The following is a 19470-nucleotide window of genomic DNA, read 5'->3' on the forward strand; positions in this document are numbered from 1 at the left end:
CAGGGAGTCCAGGCGCTGTTTCTGCTTCCTTTTGTTGTCACTGTTTATAGTCATCTGACACCAGTGATCTGTGCACTGGATTCGAGTTCAGCAATGACCTCAAGACACGCCAAGACCCACTGGCAGCTATGTGTCTATCTGCCAGCACAGGATCTGAGTTTGGCAATGGGTTCTGAAATTCTGAGTCACAGTGGCAGTTCTTTTTCCATCCGCTGGCCCAAGTAGGCCAGGGGCTATTACTAGTTCCATTCATCGTCACTGCTTAGAGTTATCTGACCCCAGTGATCTATGTGCCTATTCCAAATTCGACAGCGTTCTCTGCAATGCCAGGCCCAGGGGCAGTTCTGTGTCCATCTACCAGCCCAGGATCCAAGTTCAGCAACATGCTCCGAAATGCAAAGGCCCAGTGGCAGTTTTGTGTCCATCTGCCAGACAAGCGAGTCCAAGGGCTGTTTCTGATTACATTCATCGTAATTGCTTAGAATCATTAACACCAGTGATCTGTGCAGCGGATCCAGTTTTGGCAGAGAGCTCCTTCACACCGAGGTCCAGTGGCAGTTCTGTGTCCTTCCACTGGCCCAGGTAGGCCAGGCGCTGTTTCTGGTTACATTCATCATCACTGCTTTGAGTCATCTGACACCAGTGATCTCTGTTCTTGATCCGAGTTTGGTGTCAGGCTTGGACACGCATATGCCCAGTGGCAGTTCTGCATCTATATGCTGGCCCTGGATCCGAGTTCGGCGGCGGTATACAACATGCCGAGGCCCAGTGGCAGTTCTGTGTCCTCTGCCAGCCTAGGTAAGCCAGGTTCTGTTTCCAGTACCATTCGTCGTCACTGATTAGAGTCATCTGACAACAGTGATCTGTGCTCTGGATCCGAATTCCAGGGTGAGCTCCTACACACAGAATCCCAGTGGCAGTTATGGTTTCATCTGCAGTCCCAGCATCTGAGTTCAGCAGCGGGCTTTGACATCACTAGACCCAGTCTCAGTTATGCATCCATCGGCTGTCCCTGGATCAGAGTTCTGCATTGGGCTCTGACACACCAAAGCCCAGTGGCAATTCTGCCTCCACATTCCAGCCCAGGATACAAGTTCAGCGGGGGTATATAACACGACGATGCACAGTGGCAGTTCTGTGTCCATCTGCAGGCCCATGGAAGTCACTGGCTGTTTCTGGTTCCATTGGTCGTCAATGTTTAGAGTTATCTGACACCAGTGATCTGTGCTCTGGATCCAAGTTCAGCGGCAGGCTCCAACACGCTGAGGCCAAGTGGTAGTTCTGCTCCACCTGCCAGCCCAGGATCAGATTTTGTCAGCGAGCTCCAGAATGACAAGTCCCAGTGGCAGTTCTGTATCCATCAGCTGGCCCAGGTAGACCAGGGGCTATTACCGGTTCCAATAATCGTCACTGATTAGAGTCATCTGACACCAGTGATCTGAGTGACTGATCCCAATTCAGCAGCAGACTCTGACATGCCGAAACCAAGGGGTAGTTCCACATCCATATGCTGGCCCAGGATCCAAGTTTGGTGGTGGTATATGACACATTGAGACACAGTGGCAGTTCATAACCCATCAGCTGTCCCTGGATCCGAGTTATATGGTGGGCTCTGATATGCCAAAGCACGTTGCATGTCTGCATCAATCTGCCGGCCCAGGATCTAAGTTCGGCCCCAGGATCGGACACTATGAGGCCCAGTGGCAGTTCTGCATACTTCTGCCTTTCCTGGACCTGAGTTATGTGGTGGGCTCCGACACGGCAAAGCCCAGTTGCATTTCTGCATCAATCTGCTGGTCCAAGCTCCAAGTTCACAGGCGTTTCTGACAGGACGAGGCCAAATGGCAGTTCTGTATCTATCTGCCTTCTCTGGATCTGAGTTCTGGGACGGGCTCCAGCAAGCCAAAGCACAGTGGTCGTTCTGCCTCCAGGTGCCTACCCAGGATGTGATTTCAGTGGCAGGATCCGACAACCCGAGGTCCAGTGGCAATTCTGCGTCCATCAATTGGCCCAGGTAGGCCAGGAGATGTTTCTGGTTCCATTTGTCATCACTGCTTAGAGTCATCTGATACCAGTGATCTTTGCTCCTGATCCGAGTTTGGCGGCCAGCTCTGATGCATCAAGGCCCAGTGTCAGTTCTGCATCCAACTGCTGGCCCAGGATCCAAGTACGGAGGCAGGCTCTGACATGCTGAATCCCAGTGGCACTTCTGCCTACATCTGCCAGACCTGGATCTGAGTTGAGAGGCTGGCTCTGACAGGCCCAGGCTCCGTGGAAGTTCAGTTTCCACGGGAGGGTCCCCCCTCCCTCTGCCTGTCCTGTCTCTTGGCCCCTGCTGTCTGTATATGTCCCTTCACCTTGGTGGGACTCCACAAATCTACCTGATTTGCACTGGGACTGCCTGCTAACTGAGAATTTCTCTCTTTCTTTCTCTCTCACCTTCACTTTCCACGTCCTGTCATTTATCTGCTCTCTGCTATTCCTCTGACCCCCTTCATATCTTCTCCTGTCTCCACAACTCACCCTCTCCCTCCTGTCTGAAATTCTCTGTTCATGAAATATCTAAGGTAGGCGTTCCATTGCTCAGTGTTCAGTTTCCATTTCATACTTTCCACTTCAATGTAAAAAAAGAACAACACTTTGCTGAGAAAGCCAGGGAGGGTCTCTCTGTGAACTTTCTCCATGCCCATGCCTGGTGAGTAGGAAACTGCAGAGATCATTTTCTCGGACTGACCAAACGGTGAGACACCCCTTCAGGTTAGTGTGTATTCCAAGGATAAGGTCCAACACCACATTCGCTGAATCATTTGTGTTTTCAGCATTATGCCTTCGGCAGCTTCTTCGCTCCTCTTTTAGGAATTCTGTCTTGAATTGAATGTTCAGGCATTTTGTTCTGTCCTTGTGCATGAGTTCAAGCTGACTTGGAGTTCTTAGCTTGGTGTACCAAGCCTTCTTTGGGTTCGCCCATGGGAAATACATCTTGTGATTAAGGCATCTTTCCTGTTACTGTTACCATGGTAAAACTGTTCAAATGCTTTTATGGAGGAATGTCATATTCCCCAAGATGTGCATCAATGGACCAAGAAAATAACAAGACACACATTACTGAACCAAATTTGTGTTTTGCATGTTTTTTTTTACAGGAAGTTTAAATTCCATATCTTAGATTAGATTGAAGGATCATGGAACTGCAAGTACTTGGGTGCACCAAATTATGTCAGCAGCAGGACAGAGTTCATGAGGCAGATAGAAAATCCACTGTATTCCCTTATTTCAGCCAACACTAAGCCATGGTATGTCTGTGTGTCTCTCTTCTGTTTGTCTGACATATAATATCTAACTTTCTATCACTCCCTGTCGCTGTCTCTGTGTATCTCCGTCTCTCACTGTCTCTGTCTCTCTGTATATGTTGCTTCACCCTGATGGGCCTCTACAACTCTACCTGCTGTGCACTGGGCCTGCCAGCTTACTGAACTTCTCTTATTCTCTCTCTCTCTCTCTCTCTCTCTCTCTCTCTCTCTCTCTCTCTCTCTCTCTCTTGTTCTTGCTCTCTCCAAATCTCTCACAATCTCTCTTGCCTTCTGTCTTTCCCTCTGCAACCTTGATGAATACCAGCAGGTCTGGACTTGCTCAGGACTGTTATCTACCATATCTGATATATATATATATATATATATATATATATATATATATATATATGTCTCCCTTGCTGTGTGTGTGTTTCTCTGAGTCAGAGTACTGAAGACCATGCTAAACCAGTCTAAAATGGGAAAATTAATGTTTTTTTATTGTCCTATAGATACCCTTCCTTTTGAAACATGTGAATGCTTTCTGCCAAGTAGCTTCTATCAAGAAAGGCAGCTGATGTGTCTACTATTTACATTTTTGCCAAAGCCAGAGTATTCCCCTAAGGTCCTGCTAGCTGAAAGCAATCCACCAAAAAGGCTCAAAGAATCACTCCAGATAAACAGTATTCAGTCCCTCAATGATACCAGATTCCTTTCCTCCTCATCTTGTACCTTTCCCGGGGAAATCCATCCCTCATCTGACCATGCAACCCACTGTCACCAGGACTTCAGAAACATATTTTTCTAAAGTAAATCTCATCTCCTACACTGCTGGCATCTACCGAGGCTTAGGATGCCCAAGTGAGTTCCACACATTCTGGAAATCCATGGAGCAACCAGGTACTCCCAGATGTGATAGTACCCCTCTATGCTCAAGGCCACCAAAGATGTTCAATGCCCCTTCATCAAGAAGAAGCAGTCTTTGGAACTTGACATCATTATACCCTAAGTTAAGTTACCAATTCTAAGAACCCTAATTTCCATAGTCAGTGAAGGTGGGAATGAAAGGTTGTGGCATCTTGCTACCTGCCCATTCACACAGTGAGAAAATTTCTAGTTCTTGGACATTCTAAGATTCGTGTTTCGCTGCTCTCTCTCTCTCTGTGAACACTCTCCATAGCTAGGCATGTTTGAGTGGGACATCTCAGAGATTTTGTTTTGAGACTGACTAAACACTGAAACTCCCCATTAGGTCAGTGTATTTTGCAAGGGGAGGCCCTCACCAAGATCGCTGAATCACTTGTGGGTTTCAGATTTACGCCTTTGGGAGTTTCTTCACTCCACTGTTCAGACCGCTGTAGCCTCAACACTGTTCAGGCATTTTTGTTCCACAATTTTCCATGAGTTATGGCTGACAACATCCTATGAGACGTTGAGTATCAAACCTCCTTCAGCCACTTCTCTTGGAATTACATCTTATTTTTAAGGGATTCTAGCAGTTACTGTTACTGTGGTATAAACGTTCAATGCCTTTTTGTGGAGGAATGAAAAATTCAGTAAGAAGTACAATACTGGAATAAGAAAATGAAATGTTTTTTACATTACTGTTTTTTACATTACTGTTTTTACTGTAAAAAAATATTTACAGTAATGTTTTTTACATTACTGTAAAAAACGTGAGTGTTCCCTGATTAGCTTCTTCCAGGAAGGTTTAAATTCCATTTCTTAGATTAGATTGAAAGATCATTACACTGTAGATACTTGTGTGCATGAGATGATGTCAGCAGGAGGACAGAGTTCATTATGGAAAGACAGCATTCTCCATGAGTATTTTGTGAGCCTCTCTCTGGAAGTGATATTCATTAATCTTAAACTACACTAAACCTTGGATTGTCTGTGTGTCTGTCTGTTCTTTCATTCTCTAACTCTCTATCACTCACAATATCTGTCTCTGTGTATCTCTGTCTCTCACTGTTTGTTTCTCTATGTATATGTCTCTACACCCTAAGTCGGAGTCTATATTTCTTTCTTCTTGCAGTATGCCTGAATCATATATTAATGCAAAGTCCCCCTCCCCCTCTCTCTATCTCTCTCTGACTCTCTCTCTGTCTCTCTCTCTCTGGTCCTCTCTATTTGGATCTGTACCATGGTTGTATACCAGCGGCTGTACTTGTTCTGGTTTGGTGTCCACCTAAACTGAGCAATTACCTTATGTTTGTATCTCTCTCTCTCTCTCTCTCTCTCTCTCTCTCTCTCTCTTTCTCTCTTTCCCTCTCGGTGTGTGTGTGTGTGTGTGTGTGTGTGTGTGTGTGTGTGTGTGTGTCTGACTCTTTGTTCGTGTACTGAAGAGCAAGCTATACCTCTCTACATTGCAAAATAAAGGTGCATTTTTATCACCCGAAAGATACCCTTCCCATTCCAAAATGACAATGCTTTCAGCCAAGTAGCTTCTATCATAAAGAGGCAGCTGATGTGTCTCCAATTTGCTTTTTTTGGTAAACACAAAATATTCGTGTAAGTTCCAGGGAGTTGAATTGGACACATGCAAACAGGTCCATATAGATGCTCCACAGATGAATAGTATTCAGCCTCTCAATGATCCCAGACTCCTTTCCTCCTCATCTTGGATCTCTCTCTCTGGAAAATCTCCGTCATTTGACCACTCGCCCCAGTGATACCAGGAATTCAGAAGCATTTTCTTTTCTAAACTTAACCTCATCTCCTATACTACTGACATGTGGCAAGGTCTAGGAGTTACGAATGCTACCTTGCCTGTCCAAGGAAGGAACACACAGAGACTCTAGGATGTGGTAGTACCAAAAACCTTCTCAGCTCCCCAATGATGGTCAATGTCCTACTTCAGCAATATGCAGTCTTTATAACTCGATATCCTTATTCCCTAAATTGCCATTTCTAACACCCCATCATTCACTATTTACAGAAATGGGAATGAAATGTGCAGGCATCAGGCTGGTCTGTCCAAGGCACTTGGCATGATGCACTCACTCAGGCAGTACTCTGTTCAATCCAGGCTTCCATGGTTACTAAGTCTGCAAGCTGGTTTATAAGACCCTTTTAAAAAACAGATCCCAAACCACTTATGCTGTCTTATTCTCTCTCTCTCTCTCTCTCTCTCTCTCTCTCTCTCTCTCTCTCTCTCTCTCTCTCTTTTCCCTGACCATCACAACTTCCACTTCCTCTCTGTTCTCTGCTCTTTGCTACTCTTCTGACCCACTTCAACTCTTCTCCTGTCTCCCCCAATCATCAACTCCAAGCCTGTCTGAAATCCTCGGTTCTTGGACTATCTAAGGCAGGTGTTCCTTTTCTCGGTGTTCAGTTTACATTTCTTACTTTCTACTTCAATGCAAACAAAAGACCAACACTATGCCTGTTAAAGCCACAGAGGGTCCCTCTTTGTGATCTCTCGCCATGCCCAAGCTTGGATGTGCAGAAAACCGCAGGGATCATTTTCTCACACTGACATAATGGGGAGACACCCCTTTAGGTCGTTTTGTATCTTAAGGATGAGGTCCAACACCACATTCGCTGAATCATTTGTATTTTCAGCCATATGTTTTGGCAGTTTCTTCCTTCCTCTTTTAGGAATTGTGTTGCGACTTGAATGTTCAGGCATTTTGTTCTGCCCTTGTCCATGAGTTCAAGCTGACTCTGAGTTCTGAGATCGGGAGCACCAAGCCTTCTTTGGCCTCACCCACAGGAAATACAATTTATGATTAAGGGATACTTCCGGTTACTGTTACCATGGAAAATCTGTTCAAATACTTCTATGGAGGCATGTCATATTCTCCATGAGGTGCATCAACGCACTAAGAAAATCAAAACATACACATTACTGAACATAAGTTGAGTTCTGCATGGTAGCTTCTTCCAGGAAGGTTTAAATTCCATATCTTAGATTAGAATGATGTTCTTCAGCTTAGGTACCTTCAGGAATCGCCATTGGTAGTACATCTAATGTTTAAGTGAATCTAGAGATTACTGTTACCATGGAAAAACCAGTCAATGCCTATTTGTGTATGAATGTCATATACCCTAAGAAATATATCGTATATCAATAGACTAAGAAAATGAATCACATTAATGTAAAAGAGCTGGGTTTTCCACTTTTAGCTTCTTCCAGGAAGGTTTTAATTCCATTTCTTAGATTAGATTGAAAGATCATCGGAATGCAGATACTTTGGTTAACGAGATGCTATCAGGGAAGAGTTCCTTAAGCAGACACGTGATCCTCGATTAATATGTTCGGAGCCTGCCTCTAGACCTAGTACGTTAATACCTCAGCCTACACTAAGCTTGGCTTGTCTGTGTGTCAGTCTGTCTGTCATTTCATTCTGTACTTCTAAATTTATAACTCACTCTCTCTGTCTCTTTGTATCTCTGTCTCTCACTGTCTGAGTCCCTCTAAATATAACTCTACAAAAATGGGTGGCAGTTTATAATACTTCATGCTTAGTAATGTGCCTGCCTGCAAGTAAGCCAAAGTCTCTCTCTCTCTCTCTCTCTCTCTCTCTCTCTCTCTCTCTCTCTCTCTGGTCCTCTGTGTTTGCCTCTGCACCACTTTGGGTGAATACATGCAGCTGTAATTGATCTGGACTGGTCTCCACCTTGACTGTGTGTGTGTGTGTGTGTGTGTGTGTGTGTGTGTGTGTGTGTCTGTCTGTCTGTCTGTCTGTCAGTCTGTCTGTCTGTCTGTCTGTCTCTCTGTATGATTACTGGAGAGCAGGATAAATCATACTACAGTAGCAAAATTAAGGTGCTTTTTATGATAAATCACACTAGAGTGGCAAAATTAAGGTGCTTTTTTATTGTCCTAATGATACCCGTCCCATGCCAAAATGAGAATGCTTTCAGCCAAGTCACTTCTATAAAAACGAGGTAGCTTATGTGAGTTCAAATCATGTTTTTGGCAAACACAAAGGAGTCATGTAAGTTCTGGGGAGCTGAATGGGACCCATGCAAACAGGTACAAAGATGCACTCCATTTAAATAGTATTCAGCCTATCAATGATCACAGATTACTTTCCTCCTATTCTGTAATGTCTCTCTCCAGATGAACTCCCTTATCTGACCATTCGCCCCTCTGATACCAGGATTTCAGAAACATTTTCTTTTCTAAACTTAACCTCATCTCCTACACTGCTGACATCTGGCAAGTTCTTGGAGGACGGAGTGAATGATACATGCCCTGCAAAAGAAATGAGCATCCACATACTCCAGGATGTGGTAGTGCAACAACATTCTCTGGTCCCCCAATTATGTTCGGTACCACAGCTTCAGCAGGATGCAGTCTTGAGAAATCCATATCCTTATTCCCTAAATTGCCAATTCTAACACCACAATATTCAGTATTCAAGGAAACTGAGAATGAAAGTTCCAGGCATCAGACTGGCCTGGCCAGGGCACCTGCCATAATGCACTCACTCAGGCAGTACTCTGTTCATTACAGAGTATTATGGGTACTAACTATACAAGCAGGAATGAAGTAACCCTTAAAAAGACAGATCCTGATCCATTCATGCTCTCTTATTCTCTCTCTGTCTCCCTGTCACTCTCTGTCTTCCCTCTCCCCCTGTAACTTTCCACTTCCTCTCTGCTATCTACTCACTGCTCTTCATCTGACCCTCTTCGTATCATCTCCTGACTCCCCTAATCCAACTATCCAACCCTGTGAGAAATCCTTGGTTCCTGGACTTTCTAATGTTGGTGTTTGATTGTTCATTGTTCTGTCTCCATAATGGTCTTTCCCCTTCCACGAAAACAAAATACCAACACTGGTGCTGTGAAAATCAGAGAGGGTCTCTCTCTGTGACCTCTCTACGTGGCCATGCCTGGATGATAGGGAAACTCAGAGATCATTGTCTTGGACTGATCAAACGGTGAGACACACCCTCACGTTGGTGTGTATCCCAAGGATGAGATCCAATACCACATTCCAAGAATCATTTTTATTTACAGCATTATGTCTCCGGCAGTTTCTTCCCTCCAATTTTAGGTATTCTGTATCGACTTGAATGTTCAGGTATTTTGTTTTGCCCTTGCCATGATTTCAAGCTTACTCTGAGTTCTGAGATTGGGAGTACCAAGCCTTCTTAGGCCTCGCCCATGGGAATTACATCTTATGAGTAAGGCATCCTTCCTGTTATTGTTACCTTGGAAAACTGTTCAAATGCTTTTATGGAGGAATGTCATATTACCCAGGTTGTACATCAATGGACTAAGAAAATGAAAACACACACATAACCGAATCAAAATTGATTAAAGCATGGTAGCTTCTTCCAGGAAGGTTTAAATTCAATATCTTTGATTAGATTGAAAGATCCTTGGACTGCAAGTACTTGTGTGCACCAAATGATGTTAGAATCAGAACAGAGTACATGAGGCAGAGAGAGCCTCATCCTTGAGAATGATAGGACTGCCCTGAGGACCTCGTATTCACTCATCTCAGTGTACTCAAAGCCATGATTTTTCTGTCTGACTCTCTGTCTGAATTTTCATCTCTAACTCTCTATCACTCACTGTCTCTGTCTTTCTGTGTATGTCCCTTCACCCTGGTGTCCTGCCTGCTAATTGAGCCTCTCTCTCTCTCTCTCTCTCTCTCTCTCTCTCTCTCTCTCTCTTGCTCTTGCTCTTGCTCTTGCTCTCTCTGTCTGTCTCTCTCCATCCCAGTATCTCACTCTGTCTCTGGCCTTCTGTCTTTGCCTCTGCAACCTGGATGAATACCAGCATCTCTGGACTTGCTCAGGACTGTTCTATACCCAATCTGATCCTTTCGTCTGTGTGTTTGCATGTGTCTCACTTGTTGTGTGTGTTTCTGTCTCTGTCAGTATATTGAGGAGCATGCTAAACCACTCTAAAATGGCAAGATTAAGATGCTTTTTATTGTCCTATAGATACCATACTTTTTCAAACAATGAATGCTTTCCCTCAAGTTGCTTGTATCAAAAAAAGGCAGCTGATATGTATCCAATTTATATTTTTGGCAAACGCAAAATTTTCCTCTAAGTTCCAGTGAGTTGAATGGGACACAGGCAAAAGGTCCAAAGATTCACTGCAGATCAATACTAGTCAGCCTCTCAATGTTCCCAGATTCCTCTCCTCCTCATCTGGTACTTTCCCTGGGAAAACCCTCCCTCATCTGACCACGCAAAACTCTGTCACCAGGACTTAAGCAATATTTTGTTTTCTAGACTTAAACTCATCTTCTAAACTGCTGACATCTGCCAAGGATCTGGATGCCCAAGACAGTGCCACATATTCCGGAAATCCGTCGAAAAACAGGTACTCCAGTATGTGGTAGTGCCCCACTGTTCTCAGGGCCTCCAAAGTTTGTCAATGCCCTTTCATCAAAAACAAGCAGTCTTGAGAACATGACATCGTTATCCCCAATCTTGACAAGTCTAAGAACCCAAATTTCCGAATAAATGAAGGTAGGAATGAATGGTCCTGGCATCTGGCTACCTGCTCAACACACACAGAAGGGGGCACTCACTCAGCCACTACTCTTTTCAGTACAGAGTTCCATGGGTAATAAGTCTACCTGCAGAGTTTTAGGAACCTTTAAAAAACAGATCCCTACTCACAACTGACGTATTATTCTCTCTGTCTCCTTCCAATTCCTCTCTGCTATCTTCTTTCTGCTATCTTCCACTGACCCTCTTCATATCATTTTTGTCTCCCCCACTGATGCTCTACAACCATGTCAGAAAATCTAAAGGTCATGGACATTCAAAGATTGGTGTTCCATTGCTCAGGGTTTCATCTTCATAGCGAGATTTCCCCTTCGTCGTAAACAAATGATCAAAATGGAGGAGTGAAAGCTATGGAGGCTCTCTCTCTGTGAACTCTCTCCATACTCAGGCTCAGTTGAACAGTCCATCACAGAGATCATTTTCTGGGAATGAACAAATGGTGAAACACCCCATGATGTCAGTGTGTTTCCCAAGGAATAGGTCCACCACCACATTGTCTGAATCACCTCTGGGTTAAGATATATTCGTTTGGGAGCTTCCTTCCACTGTTCAGACCCCTGCATCGTCTCAACGGTTTGGGCATTTTTGTTCCACAATTGTTGATGAGTTAAGGCTGATTCCCTCTTCTGAGATGTTGGATACTGAGCCTCCTTCAGACACCTACATAGGAATCATATCTTATGTTTAGGGGAATCTAGCGGTTACTGTTACCACGGAATAACCATTCAATGCCTTTTTGTGGAGGAATGTCAAATACCCAAAGAAGTATGTCAATGGACTAAGAAAATTAAAGGAATCACATTACTGTAAAAAAGGTCAGTTTTCCATGGTTAGCTTCTTCCAGGGTGATTAAAACTCCATTTCTTAGGTTAGATTGAAAGATCATTGGACTCCATATACTTGGTGCATGAGAGGATGACAGCACCAGGACACAGTTCATTAGACAGAGACAGAATCCTCCATGTCTCTTATGGTGCCTTCTTTAGAATGTATATTGCACTTATCCTAGCCTATACTAGTCATGGACTGTCTGTCTGTCTGTCATTTCATTCTTGACTCTCTATCACTCAATGTCTCTGTCTCTGGGTATCTCAGTCTCTCATTATCTATGTCTCTATTTATAAGTCTCAACACCCTGGGTGGGAGTCTATAGTTCTATTTACTTTGAAATGTGTTTGCCTGCTACAATAAGCCAAAGTCTCTGTCTCTCTCTCTTTCTGGTACTCTGTTTTTGCCTCTGCACCCTGAGTGAATACCTGAAGATCAACTTGTTCTGGACTGGTAACCACCTAAACTGAGCTGTTCTCTGTACGTTTGTATGTGTCCCTTTCTCTCTAGCTCACTAGGTTGTGTGTGTGTGTGTGTGTGTGTGTGTGTGTGTGTGTGTGTGTGTGTGTGTGTGTGCCTGTCTATCTGTGACTCTGTCTTAGTACAGAAGAGCATGCTAAACCTCTCTACAATGGTAAACTTAAGGTGCTTTTTTGTTGTCCAAAAGATGCCCTTCCCATTCTAAAATGAGAATGCTTTCAGCCAAGTCACATCTATTATAAAGAGGCAGCAGATGTGTCTCCAAATTATGTTTTTGGTAAAACCAAAATATTCCTGTAAGTTCCAGGGAGCTGAATGTGACCCATGCAAACAGGTCCAAATATGCATTCCAGAAAATAGGATTCAGCCTCTCTGTCATCCCAAATTCTTCATCATCTGGTATCTCTATTCCTCGAATCACTCCATCATCTGTCCATTCACCGCTCTGATACAGGACTTCAGAAACCCTTTTGTTTCTAACCTTACAAGTTCGTACTCCCACCAGCAATGGAGGAGTGTACCTTTTTATCCACATCCTCTCCAGCATAGATTGTCATTGGTATTTTTAATTTTAGCCATTCTGACAGGTGTGAGGTGGTATCTCGGTGTTGTTTTGAGTTGCATTTCTCTGATAGCCAAGGATTTTGAGCACTTTCTTAAGTGTCTTCCATCCATTTCAGATTCCTCTGTTGAGAATTCTCTATTTAATTCTGCACCCCAGTTTTTAATTTCATTGTTTAGTGTTTTGGTGGCTACCTTCTTGATTACCTTATATATTTTGGAAATCAGTCCTCTGTCAGATGTGGGATGGGTGAAGATCTTTTCAAATTCTGTGGGTCGTCGTTTTGTCCTATTGACTGTTTCCTTTGCCTTGCAGAAGCTTCTCAGTTTCAGGATGTCCCATTTATTAATTGCAGACCTCAATGTCTGTGCTACTGGCATAATGTTCAGGAAGCTGTCTCCTGTGCCAATTTGTTCAAGGGTAATTCCCACATTCTCTTCTAGAAGATTCAGTGTGGCTGGATTTATGCTGAGATAGTTGATCCATTTGAACTTAGGTTTTGTGCATGGTGACAGGTATGGATCCATCTGCAATTTTCTGCATGTCCGAATCCAATTGTACCAGCACCATTTGTTGAAGATGCTATGTTTTTTCCATTGTATAGATTTAGCACCATTGTCAAAGATAAGGGATTCGTAGGTGCGTGGGTCAATATCATGGTTTTCAATTCAATTCCATTGGTCTATCTGTATATTTTTATGCCAATATCAAGCTGTTTTCAGAACTGTGGTTCTATAGTAGAGCTATGGTAGAGCTTGAAGTCGGGGATGGTGATTCCTCCTGAAGATCCTTGTGAAGAGTTGTTTTGGCTATCCTGGGTTTTTTATTTTTCCATATAAAGTTGAGTAGTGTTCTTCAATGTCTGTGAAAAACTGTGTTGGGATTTTGATGGGGATTGCATTGAATCCGTAGATTGCTTTTGGTAGGATTGCCATTTTTACTATGTTAATTCTACCTATCCAAGAGCATGGAAGATCTTTCCATTTTCTGGTATCTTCTTTAATTTATTTCTTTAAAGTCTCAAAGTTCTTATTGTACAGGTCTTTCACTTTTTTGGTTAGTGTTACCCCAAGATATTTTATGTTGCTTGTGGATATTGTGAATGGTGATGTTTCCCTGATTTCTTTCTCATTGGATTTATCATCTGTATATAGTAGGGCTACTAATTTTTTTGAGTTAATTTTGTATCCTGCTATTTTGCTGAAAGTGTTTATCAGCCGTAGGAGTTCCCTGGTAGAGTTTTTCAGGTCACTAATGTAGACTATCATGTCATCTGCAAATAGGGGAAGTTTGGCTTCATCCTTTCCAATTTGCATCATTTTTATCCCCTTTTCTTGTCTTATTTCTCTAGCTCTGGATAGTCTAGAACTTGTAGGCTATCATGTCATCTGCAAATAGTGAAAGGTTGACTTCATCCTTTCCAATTTGCATCCCTTTGATCCCCTTTTCTTGTCTTATTGCTCTAGCCAGAACTTCAAGTACAATATTGAAGACATATTGAGAGAGTGGACAGCCTTGTCTTGTTCCTGATTTTAGAGGAAACGCTTTGAGTTTCTCTCCATTTAGTTTGATGCTGGCTATTGGTTTGGTGTATATTGCGTTTATCATGTTTAGATATGTTGATTTAAGTTTGGTAAATGATATTTATCCAGAAAGCTGTCCATTTCCTTTAGATTTTCCAATTTTGTGGAATACAGTTTTCAAAGTATGACCTGAAGATTCTCTGGATTTCCACAGTGTCAACTGTTATATCCCCGTTTTCATTTCTGATTTTGTTAATTAGAAGGCCCTTTTTCTGCCTTTTGGTTAGTTTGGCTAGAGGTTTGTCTATCTTATTGTTCTTCTCGAAGAATCAACTCTTTGTTTCATTGATTTTTGTACTGTTTTCCTAGTTTCTACTTTGTTGATTTCGGCTCTCAGGTTGATCATTTCCTGGCGTCTACTCCTCCTTGGTGTCTTTGCTTCTTTTTGCTCTAAAGCTTTCAGTTGTTCTGTCAATTCACTAATGTGATTTTCCTCCAGTTTCTTCATGAGAGCACTTACTGCTATGAACTTCCGTCTTAGCACTGCTTTCAGTGTGTCCCATAAGTTTGGGTATGTTGTGTCTACATTCTCATTAAATTCTAGGAAGTCTTTAATTTCTTCTTTTTATTTCTTCCTCAACCCAGGAATGATGCAATTGGGTGTTATTCATTTTCCACTCGAATGTAGGTTTTCTGCAATTCGTATTGCTATTGAATTCTAGCTTTAATGCATGGAGGTCTGATAAGATACAGGGGGTTATTTCAATTCTTTTGTAACTGTGGAGGTTTGCTTTGCTGCCAACTATGTGGTCAATTTTTGAGAAGGTTGCATGTGGCGCTGAGAAGAAGGTATATTCTTTGTGTTTGGATGGAATGTTCTATAGATATATGTTAAACCCAGTTGGGTCATAACTTCTGTCAGATCCTTTGTTTCTTTGTTAAGTTTCTGTCTGGTGGTCCTGTCTAGTGGTATAAGGGGGTGTTGAAGTCTCGTACTATAAGTGTGTGTGGTTTGAGCTTTAGTTATATTTCTTTTACAAATGTGTGTGCTTTCGTATTTGGGCAATAGATGTTCAGGATTGAGACTTCGTCTTGATGGGCTTTTCCTGTGATGAGTATGAAATGCCCTTCTTCATCTCTTTTGATTGATTTTAGTTTGAAGTCTAATTTGTTAGATATTAGGATTGCTAATATCTAACAGCTTCTTTCTTGAGCTCATTTGATTGGAAAAATTTTCCCATCCTTTTACTCTGAGATATCACCTGTCTTTGAAATTGAGTTGTGTTTCTTGTAAACAACAGAAGGGATTTTGTCTTCCTATCCATTCTGTTAGCCTATATCTTTTTATGGGTAAGTTAAGACCATTGACATTTAGGGATATTAATGTTCATTGGTTCTTCTTTGTTTTGGATTTATTGTTGGTGGTGTCATTGCGTATGGATTTCGCCCTCCTGTTGCTTTTTGTGTTTGGTAAAATTAGATTATATATTGCCAGTGTTTTTGTGAGTGTGGTTATGTTCGTTAGGTTGGAGTTTTCCTTCCAAAATCTTCTGTAGTGCTGGATTTGTGGATATGTATTGTTTAAATCTGTTTTTGTCATGGAATATCTTGGTTTCTCCATCAATAGTGATTGAAAGTTTTGCTGGGTACAGTAGTCTGGGTTGACATCCATGCTCCCTTAGTGCTTGTAGGGTATCTATCCAAGACCTTCTGGCTTTCAGAGATTCCATTGAGAAGTCGGGTGTGATTCTGACTGGTTTGCCTTTATATGTTACTTGTCCTCTTTCCTTTGCTGCTCTTAAATTTTTCTCTTATACTGTAGATATTTTGTTTTGATTATTATGTGTCAGGGGGATTCTTTTTGTGGTCCAGTCTGTTTGGTGTCCTGTAAGCTTCTTGTACTTTCATAGGCATGTCCTTCTGTAGGTTGTGGAAGTTTTCTTCTATGATATTGTTGAATATGTTTTCTGTACCTATGAGCAGGGTTTCTTCACCTTCTTCTACACCTATTATTCTTAGGTTTGGTCTTTTTACAGTGTCCCATATTTCCTGGATATTTTGTGTTAGAGATTTGTTGGACTTGAGGTTTTCTTTGGTTGATGAATATATATCCTCTAGCGAGTCTTCAATAGCTGAGATTCTCTCTTCCATCTCTTGAGTTCTATTGGTTACACTCCCATCTTTAGTTCCTGATCGTTTATCCAGCCTTTCCATTTCCAGCATCACCTCCTCCTGTGTTTCCTTAATTCTGTCTATTTCAGCTTTCATGCTTTGAACTGTTTTAAGAACTCCCTTCACTTGTTTGGATATTTTTTCTTTAGATTATTTAAGAGATTTGTTTATTTCTTGAATTTTTTGTTTTGTCTTTCCCTCCATTTCATGTAATTGTAATTTTTTGTTTGCTTTTTATTCTATTTCTTTAAGGGATTTTCTTGTTTCCTCTTTAAAGGTCTCTATCATCTTGCTGAGATAATTTTTGAGGTCCATGTCATCTTCATGCTGTGTTAGTCTTTTCAGATCTTGGTGGAGTGGGGTCCCTAGATTCTGGTGGTGTCATATTGTTCTTTCTGTTGTTGAGTGAAATCTTACTCTGTCTTCTTCGCATATCTTCTTTTAGTGGGTGCAGGTGGGGTCTCTCTATCTCCTCTTCTGACCCAGTGGTGTGTGGGGGCCAGGAATTCAATGTCCACAACTCTGGATGGTCTTGCCTCTCCTGGTAGTCTCCTCACTCGTTGTGGATCTGTTGGCTGAAGGAGATGGAAGAGTGGGTTGTTTCCAGATTCAGGGAGCTCCTCCTTGTCTTTGCGTGTGTACCCCAAGCAGGCAGGCGCAGGCCCGGGAGGGTCGGTGTGAGTGATGGTTTGGGTGGGGGTTGGGTAAGGGCAGAGGCTTACTCACCTCGTTTCTGGGTAGGTCGGCTGAAAGGGATGGAAGAGTGGGGTGCTACCAGATTCAGGGAGCAGGGTGTTCCTCCTTGCCTGGGCGTGTCTATTCCAAGCCGGCAGGCACAGGCGGGTTGATGGGGGGGCAGGTGGTCGGGGTGAGTTATGTTTTGGGCGGGAGTTGTTTAATGGCTGAGACTCACTCACCTAGTTCCTGGGTGGGGCCTGTGGAATGGAAGAGTGGGGCACTACCAGATTCAGGGAGCAGGGAGCTCCTCCCTCGGTCCTCTGTTTTTGACTCTGCACCCTGGGTGATTACCTGAAGCTCTACTTGTTCTGGACTGGACTCCACCCAAATTGTGCTTTTATCTGTCCAATTGTATGTCTCTCTCTCTCTCTCTCTCTCTCTCTCTCTCTCTCTCTCTCTCTGTGTGTGTGTGTGTGTGTGTGTGTGTGTGTGTGTGTGTGTGTGTTTGTCAGTCTGTCTCTGCCTGAGTACTGAAGAGCATAAAAAACCTGTTACAATGGCAAAATTAAGGTGTTTTTTATTTTTAAAAAGATACCCTTCCTTTCCAAAATGAGAATGATTACAGCCAAGTCGCTTCTATCATAAAGAGGCAGGTGATGTGTCTCCAATTTATGTTTTTATTGAAGCAAAAATATCCCTGTAAGTTATAGGGAGCTGAATGGGACCCACGCAAACAGATCCAAAGATGGACTCCAGAAAAATAGTATTCAGCCTCTGTATGTCCACAGATTCCTTTCTCCATCGTCTGGGGTCTCTCTTTACCCAATCACTCCATCATCTGTCCTATCACCGCTCTGATACCAGGGCTTCAGAAACACTTTTGTTTCTGAAGTTAACTTCATCTGCTACACTGATGATATCTGATGAGACCTAAGCGGCCCTAGTGAGTGTTACCTGCTATGTCCAAAAAAGGAACAAACAGATATTCCAGGGCAGGCAGGGTTATAGGAACCCTTTAAAAGACAGATACCTACACACTCCTGATATCTTATTCTCTTTGTCACCGTCCAATTCTAATATGCTATCTGTTAACTGCTATTTTGTGTCTTCCTCTGACCCTCTTCGTCTCTTCTCCTGTCTTCCCCACTCACCACATCCAACCAAGTCAGAAAATCCAAAGTTCATGGACATTCTAAGATTCCTGTTCCATTGCTCAGGATTACATCTCCGTAGCAAGCTTTCCCTTTTCACTTAAATGACCAACTCTGGACCAACTCTGAAAGACATTTGGGCACTCTCTCTGTGAACTCACCCCATACCCAGGCTCGTTTGAGTGGCACATCCCAGAGACCATTTTGGGATTGACCAAATTGTGAAATACTTCATCAGATCGCTGTGTTTCCAAAGAATGAGGCATACAACCACATTTGTGGATTCACCCTTGGCTTTCAGATTTATGCCTTTGGGAGTTTCTTCCCTCAAGTCTTTGGACACCTGTGCTGTCTCAACTCTTCGGGTATTTTCTGTTCCATATTTGTTGATGAGTTAAGGCTTACTCCATCTTTTGTGATGTTATGTACCAAGCCTAATTCAGCCATCTTCATTGGAATTACATCTTATGTTTAAGGGAATATAGTGGTAACTGTTACCGTGGAAAAAAACATTCAATGCAATTTTGTGGAAAATGCAACACACCCTAAGAAGTATATCACCTAAGAAAATGACCCATTATATTACTGTAAAAAAGGTGAGTTTTCCATTGTTAACCTTTTCCAGGAATGTTTAAATTCCATTTCTTAGATTAGATTGAAACATCATTAGACTACAGGTAATTGGGTGCACAAAGTGATGCCAGCAGCAGGATAGAGTTCATAAGGCAGAGACAGCATCATCCATGAGTATGATGGGAGACAGCACTGGACCTGGTATTCACTTATCTCAGCCTACACTAAGCCTTTTTATGTCTGTGTGTCTGTCTGTCTGCTTGTCTGACATTTCAGTCCCTACCTCTCTATCACTCATTGTCTCTGTCTCTGTGTATATCCGTCTCTCACTTTCTCTGCCTCTGTATATGTCTCTTGAAACAGGTGGGGCTCTACAACTCTACCTACTTTTCACGGAACTGCCAGCTACACTGAGTCTCTCTCTCTCTCTCTCTCTCTCTCTCTCTCTCTTCATCTCTCTCTCACTCTCATCTGCCTCTTCTTCTTTGCTCTCTGCTCTTTTCTATTCTTCTGAGCCTCTTAGTCTCTTCTCCTGTCTCCCACACTCACCGTCTTGCACCCTGTTTGAAATCCTTGGTTCGTGGACTTTCTAAGGTAGGTGTTCCATTGCTCAGTGTTCAGTTTCCATTTCATACTTTCCACTTCCATGTTAACAAAAGACAAACACTATTGCTGTGAAAGCCAAGGAGAGTCTCTCTCTCTCTCTTTCCATGCCCATGCTTGGGT

The 19470-nt window shown here is 42.7% G+C and overlaps 1 pseudogene; it reads right to left on the bottom strand.

Annotated features, from left to right (window-relative positions):
- Positions 1-10503: 10503 nt before the first annotated feature.
- LOC100751980 overlaps positions 10504-19470 on the bottom strand; it is a 110555-nt pseudogene continuing 101588 nt past the window's right edge.

Source organism: Cricetulus griseus, unplaced genomic scaffold (assembly GCF_003668045.3).
Source record: "Cricetulus griseus strain 17A/GY unplaced genomic scaffold, alternate assembly CriGri-PICRH-1.0 unplaced_scaffold_2, whole genome shotgun sequence".
Lineage (NCBI taxonomy): Eukaryota > Metazoa > Chordata > Mammalia > Rodentia > Cricetidae > Cricetulus > Cricetulus griseus.